Source organism: Oryctolagus cuniculus, chromosome 13 (genome assembly GCF_964237555.1).
Source record: "Oryctolagus cuniculus chromosome 13, mOryCun1.1, whole genome shotgun sequence".
In the NCBI taxonomy this organism is placed as follows: Eukaryota; Metazoa; Chordata; class Mammalia; order Lagomorpha; family Leporidae; genus Oryctolagus; species Oryctolagus cuniculus.
Window position 1 is genome coordinate 91,214,393 of NC_091444.1, and position 6,000 is coordinate 91,220,392.

The following is a 6,000-nucleotide window of genomic DNA, read 5'->3' on the forward strand; positions in this document are numbered from 1 at the left end:
CCCCTGCCTTCTGCTTGGCCCAGCCCTAGTAAACCAGCAGATTAAAAGTGTGTGTGTCTGTGTGTGTGTCTGTGTGTGTGTGTGTGTGTGTGAGAGAGAGAGAGAGAGAGAGAGAGAGAGAGATTCTGCCTCTCCAGAACTGGAAAATAAATAAATTAATTAACAAATCAACAAACATAAACAAGGCAGAAACTGTGCCTCATAATAATTTCCTAAGGGTAGTTCTGGTCCCGAAGGGGCACCATTAAATGGGGTTTTTGTTAAATCTTACTTAATATATATATTTTTTTGACAGGCAGAGTGGACAGAGAGAGAGAGACAGAGAGAAAGGTTTTCCTTTGCCGTTGGTTCACCCTCCAATGGCAGTCGCGGCCAGTGCGCTGCGGCCAGCGCTTCACGCTGATCCAAAGGCAGGAGCCAGGTGCTTCTCCTGGTCTCCCATGTGGGTGCAGGGCCCAAGGACTTGGGCCATCCTCCACTGCCTTCCTGGGCCACAGCAGAGAGCTGGCCTGGAAGAGGAGCAACCGGGACAGAATTCGGTGCCCCGACCAGGACTAGAACCTGGTGTGCTGGCGCCGCTAGGCGGAGGATTAGCCTATTGAGCCATGGCACCGGCCCTTACTTAATATTTTTATAATCTTGTTGCTTGGTTCAATCTCACTGCAAAGATTTAGATTATCTTATTTTACGTGTTTATTCTTTAATTAAAATTCTGTCAGATTTGTGGCATCTCAGAATGTCAATGACATTGTAGATAAGTGGCTGCTATAGCAAATCACCACAGAAGGGGTAGGTTCAAACCACAGAATATATTTGCTCATAGTCTGGAGGTCAGAAGTCCAAAATCAAGACATCAGCAAGGCTACATTCCCTCCAAGGCTCTGGGGAAAAACCCTTCCCTGCCTCTGCTAGCTGCTGGTGGTTGCTGCTGGTCTTTCCCATTCCTGGCATTGTAGATGAATCACTCCAGTTTCTGTCTCCACTGTCACTTGGCCTCTGCCCACTGTAGCTGTCTTCATGTTGCCTAAGGGCACCAGTTACTGGACTTAGGGCCCATTCTAACCCTTAACTTACTACATTTACAAAGACCTTATTTCTAAATAAGACCACATTTGTCTGATAGGCCATCTAGTCACCTCTCTATATCACAGTGAACATGATTGTCTAGAAAACTAGAAGGGATCCTGACACCTTTCTGTTGTCAAAAGGATTAAGTTCAAACTCTGTAATATAGTTCACAAGGCTTTGTCTTCTCTGGTTTTATAATCCACCCCCTCTGAATTTATCTCATTCCTTCATGGGAATTCTGTTTGATCTGCCTTTGGTTCATTGACATCTGGTTGTGCTCTGATGTCTCTGACCAGTTTAGAAGAGTCTGCTTCTTTTAAGGGCTCACCTGTCCTTTACTTGGTTGTTCTGGGAGCTGTTTTTCCAGATACTTCCCTCCTTGTAGGATTTCATCCTATCCATTGGTTTCAGGTCTCTCTAGAGATCCGGGCTTACTTGCTATTAGACATGGAAATAAGCTCTGTGCATCTGCATACCCCTCCCTATATTCTCTGCAACTTGTTTAACCCCTTCCTTAGCCATTAGGGCTTGGATTGACCGTCTCTTCCTCCATCAGGTCTTGCCCCTCTGATACATTGCTGTGCTCCGTAGTCCTCTGTTCTTGTCCTGTCACAATACTTGTCATTGCTTTTTTAATTTTCTGACATTCAGGTCTGTTTCTTAAGATCTAGTTTATCATTCTGTGTGCAGTGTTTAGCTATAAGTATTCTGTATATATTTATTGAATCAGTAGGTACATAATATTTTTCTCGCTTTTAATTAAAAAGTTTAAATAAAAACACTTCAGGCTAAGATGTATAAATGGGATTTTAATTTCACAATTTTTTGTTGTTAGTGTCTTTTGTTTAAGAGATTTATTTATTTATTTGAAAGGCAGGGTGATAGCGAGACATCTTCCACCCACCGGTTCACTCCCCAAATTCACTTTCTGCAAGGGTTGGGCTGAGCCAGGCCAAAGCAGGAAGCCAGAAACTCCATCTGAGGTCCCACATGGGTGGCAGGGACTCAAGTACTTGAGCTATGATCTGCTGCTTCCCAGGAGCCTTATCAGGGAGCTGGATGGGAAGCAGAGTAGCTGAGACTCGAACTGGCAGAGCAGCTTAACCTGCTGCACCCCAAAGCCTCCCCTCATAGTTAGTTTTGAAGATGTTTGACCTCCCTTAATATTTTTGTTTTCCAATTCTATTTCAGAAAAGATTTCGGTCATGCTCAGATGATGGTTGATGAGCTGTTTTCCTCTCACGCTGATCTGGGTTCTGATTGTGAACTAGACAAGGCTGTTACCCAAATCAGCGTAGACCTGATGGATGACTATCCAGCTTCTGACCCACCATGGGCTGAATCTGTCCCAGAAGGTAAGGATATTCTGGGTTTGTGTAACAACCATTTTTATAATATGTAACATCTGTATTAAAAGTATCTCTCAAAGCACATTTTAAAATTTCTCAAGTGATTGGCAATTCAGTTTTGTTTTGTTTTAAAAATGTATTTATTTATTTGAGAGATGGAGTTACAGACAGATAGTGAGGTGTTCCATCTGCTGATTTATTCCCAAATGGCCACAATGGCCAGAGCTGAGCTGATCCAAAGCCAGGAGCCAGGAGCTTCCTCCGCATCTCCCACATGGGTGCAGGGGTCCAAGCACTTGGGCCATCTTCCATTGCTTTCCCACGTCATAAGCAGAGAGTTGAATTGGAAGAGGAGCAGCCAGCACACAAACCATTGCCCATATGGGATGCCAGCACTGCAGGTGGAGGCTTAATCTATTACACCACAGTGCCGGCCCCCAATTCAGTATTTTTACAATCTTTCTTGTAAAGATTTTGAAGAGGCCTCAGAACAGACCTAGGTTATAGACTATGAGGGAACATTGGAGCAAATCCTTATATTCTGTCTGAGGCATACTACTGAGCTTTCTCAAGATTTTTATTTCTAAAAGGAAATTGTGTAGCAGGTTAAACTGCTGCCTGCAATGCCAGCATTCCATATGGCTACAGGTTCCTGTCCTGACTGCACCACTTCCAATCCAGCTCCCTGCTATTGCATTGGGAAAGTGGCAGAAGGTGCCTATGTGCTTGGGCCCCTGCTACCCACGTGGGAGACACAGAAGAAGCTCCTGACTTCCTGGCCTCACCCTGGCCATTGTGGTCATTTGGGGAGTGAACCAGTGGATGGGAGATCCCTCTCTGTCAGTCACTCTCTCTCTTTCAAATAAACAAATAAATAAATAAATCCCTAAAAAAAGGAATTAAATTGGTGGTATCAGTAAGCATTTGGTATGTATTTACCCCCAAATTATTAAGGATAATTTTGGCATGATCAGTGTATTTGGCTGATAGAGATTGTACATTCTCAGGAGAGTAGCAGTAAGCAAACCTCAGTATGTAGAAGTGGGGTGTAGCAGGTTAGTGTCTCTAGTGACTGCCAACTTACTCTTCCATCCACTATAGCAGGGAGGATACTCTGGGGGTTCCTGAGGACATTCCTCTCCCTGATACCCTACTTCTTAGTGAGTTTTCTGAGCATTGCTCAAGAATTAGGAAGAAGACATCAGCACTCACCTCCTTCCTTTGACTGTTCCTGAGTTTTTAAATTTGGATGACATAAATGATTAAACCAGTAATAACATGTTCTTCATTTTGAATTAATACATCAGAATTGTATCAAACTCCCCAAATTTTCCTCCAAATTTTTAGAATTCTTGGGTAATTTTATAAATAATTTAGTTGAGGGGTTGCTACTTTCCCATTGTTTTTATATTTTCTTTTTAAAAGAATAACCATTTTTACCACTGAAAGGTAGAGAGACAGAAGGAAAATTCTCATTCACTGATTCACTCCCCCAATTGCCTGCAATAGCCCAGAGTGGGCCAAGTCAAAGCCTGGAGCCAGGAACTCAATCTGGGTCTCCCATGGTGGCAGGGACCCAAGTGCTTGAGCTACCACCACTGCTTTCCAGGGTGTGCACTAGCAGGAAGCTAGAATTGGAAGCGGGGCTAGGACTCAAGTATGGGATGTGGGCCTCCTAAGCCTCATCTTTTTTTCTTTTTTAAAAAAATTAATTTATTTTTAAGGAATGCAAATTTCATATCTACTTTAGGAATATAGTTATTCTTCCTATCATACCCACCCTCCCACCCACACTCCGACTCTGACCCCGAGCCCTCCTCCTTCTCTTCCCAGTCCCATTCTCCATTAAGAATCATTTTCAATTAACTTTGTACACAGAAGACCAACTCTATACTAAGTAAAGCTTTCAACAATTTGCACACATGCACACACACAACCTGGGAACAGGTATCACATTTAATTCTCATAATACAACTCATTGAGGACAAAGTTCCTGCATGGAGAGTTAGTGCCCAGTGACTCCTGTTGTTCCTTTAACAATTAACACTCTTAATGTATGACGTCAGTGACCACCCGAGGCTCTTGACATGAGCTGCCTAGGCTATGGAAGCCTTTTGAATCCACAATCTCCGTCAGCATTTTTAGACAAGGCCATTAACAAAGTGGAAGTTCTCTCCTCCCTTCAGAGAAAAGTGCATCCTTCTTTGATGGCCACTTCTTTCCGTTGGGGTCTCACAAAGATCCTTCATGTAGAACATTTTTTTGCCACATTGTCATGGCTTTCCATTCCTGAAATGCTCTCACAGGCTTTTCAGCCAGACCAGGAAGCCTGAAGGGCTGAGCCTCATCTTAACCACTGGGCCAGTCACCTGCCCCGTGGTAGGTTTCATTTTAGTAGCAGTCACTATCCTAAGACCAGTCTGTTGTGTGTTTCAGTTTTGTTACTCTGTTTTTGCAGAAGCACCTGGGTTCAGCAACACATCACTGATTATTCTTCACCAGCTGGAAGATAAGATGAAAGCCCATTCTTTCCTTATGGACTTTATTCATCAAGTAAGGGTCCAGGTTGCTGCACAGGGAGGTGGGGACTCTTGATGTTTGTGCTCTACATTGTCAGCTCTCTTCAGTGTAACAGGAAATACCCCCTCTGTACTGAGGACTTTTTTTTTTTAATGTGGGATGTGATGTGTTTTCTGTGCTGACTTAAAAGTAAAGTATTCTAGGGCTGTTTGGAGGCCTATTGCTCTAACTATAAAGGCTGCATTGAAGATTAGATAAAAGAAGAAAAATAATGTATTTCAGGAGAAATGTTCTTTTCAGCTTTTTAAAAAAATTTTTTGGTAACACAGTATTTTAAGTCCAGTTCTTTAAAAAACAGGATTTAATTCAGAATTTCTGTGTACTTTTATGTAAAACTTTAGATTGTCATAAGTTGATTTTATATTATTAGAAAGATAGTGAAAAATATTGCGACAGTGATAGATTCTTATGTGGATTTGAAATATTTAAGTATCAGAATCAAATCCTCATTAATAACAGAGGGGGGGTTCTTTCATCCATTGATTTACTCCCCAAATAGCTGCTACAGCCAGGGATCGGCCAGCCTGAAGCTAGGAGCTTGGAACTCCATCCTGGTCTCCCTCTGGGGGGACTGTGGCAAACACTCGGGTCATCTGCTGCTGCTTTTCCATGTGCATTAGCTGGGGGCTGGATTGGAAGTGGAGAAGCAGGGATTCAAACCAGTGCTTGCATGGGATGCTGGTATTGCAGGTGGTGGCTTAACCTGCTACAGTGCTTTTCAAATTAAATAAAGGGGGAAAGTTTAACTGTAGGACTGAAACTGTGAACAAGAGTTTTCATAACATTTTTGCCATGTTGTCTTCATGTGTTAATGACACAAAATGAAGAATAAGAAATCATATGGTTGATTATTTACTATTTTTTTTAAGATTTATTTATTTATTTGAAGGGCAGAGTAACAATCAGAGACACAGAGAAAGGTCTCCCATCCTCTGGTTCGCTCCCCAGATGGCTGCCATGGCTGGAGGTGGGCCAATCCAAAGCCAGGAGCCAGGAGCTTCCT

General features: G+C 42.7%; 1 protein-coding gene across 1 annotated transcript in view; it reads left to right on the forward strand.

Annotated features, from left to right (window-relative positions):
• LOC103352187 (sickle tail protein homolog) overlaps positions 1 to 2,398 on the forward strand; it is a 97,334-nt gene extending 94,936 nt beyond the window's left edge. The window contains 1 exon segment of the mRNA XM_051832430.2: positions 2,260 to 2,398. The gene's annotated coding sequence lies outside the window, so the exon portion shown is untranslated.
• The last annotated feature ends 3,602 nt before the right edge of the window (positions 2,399 to 6,000 follow it).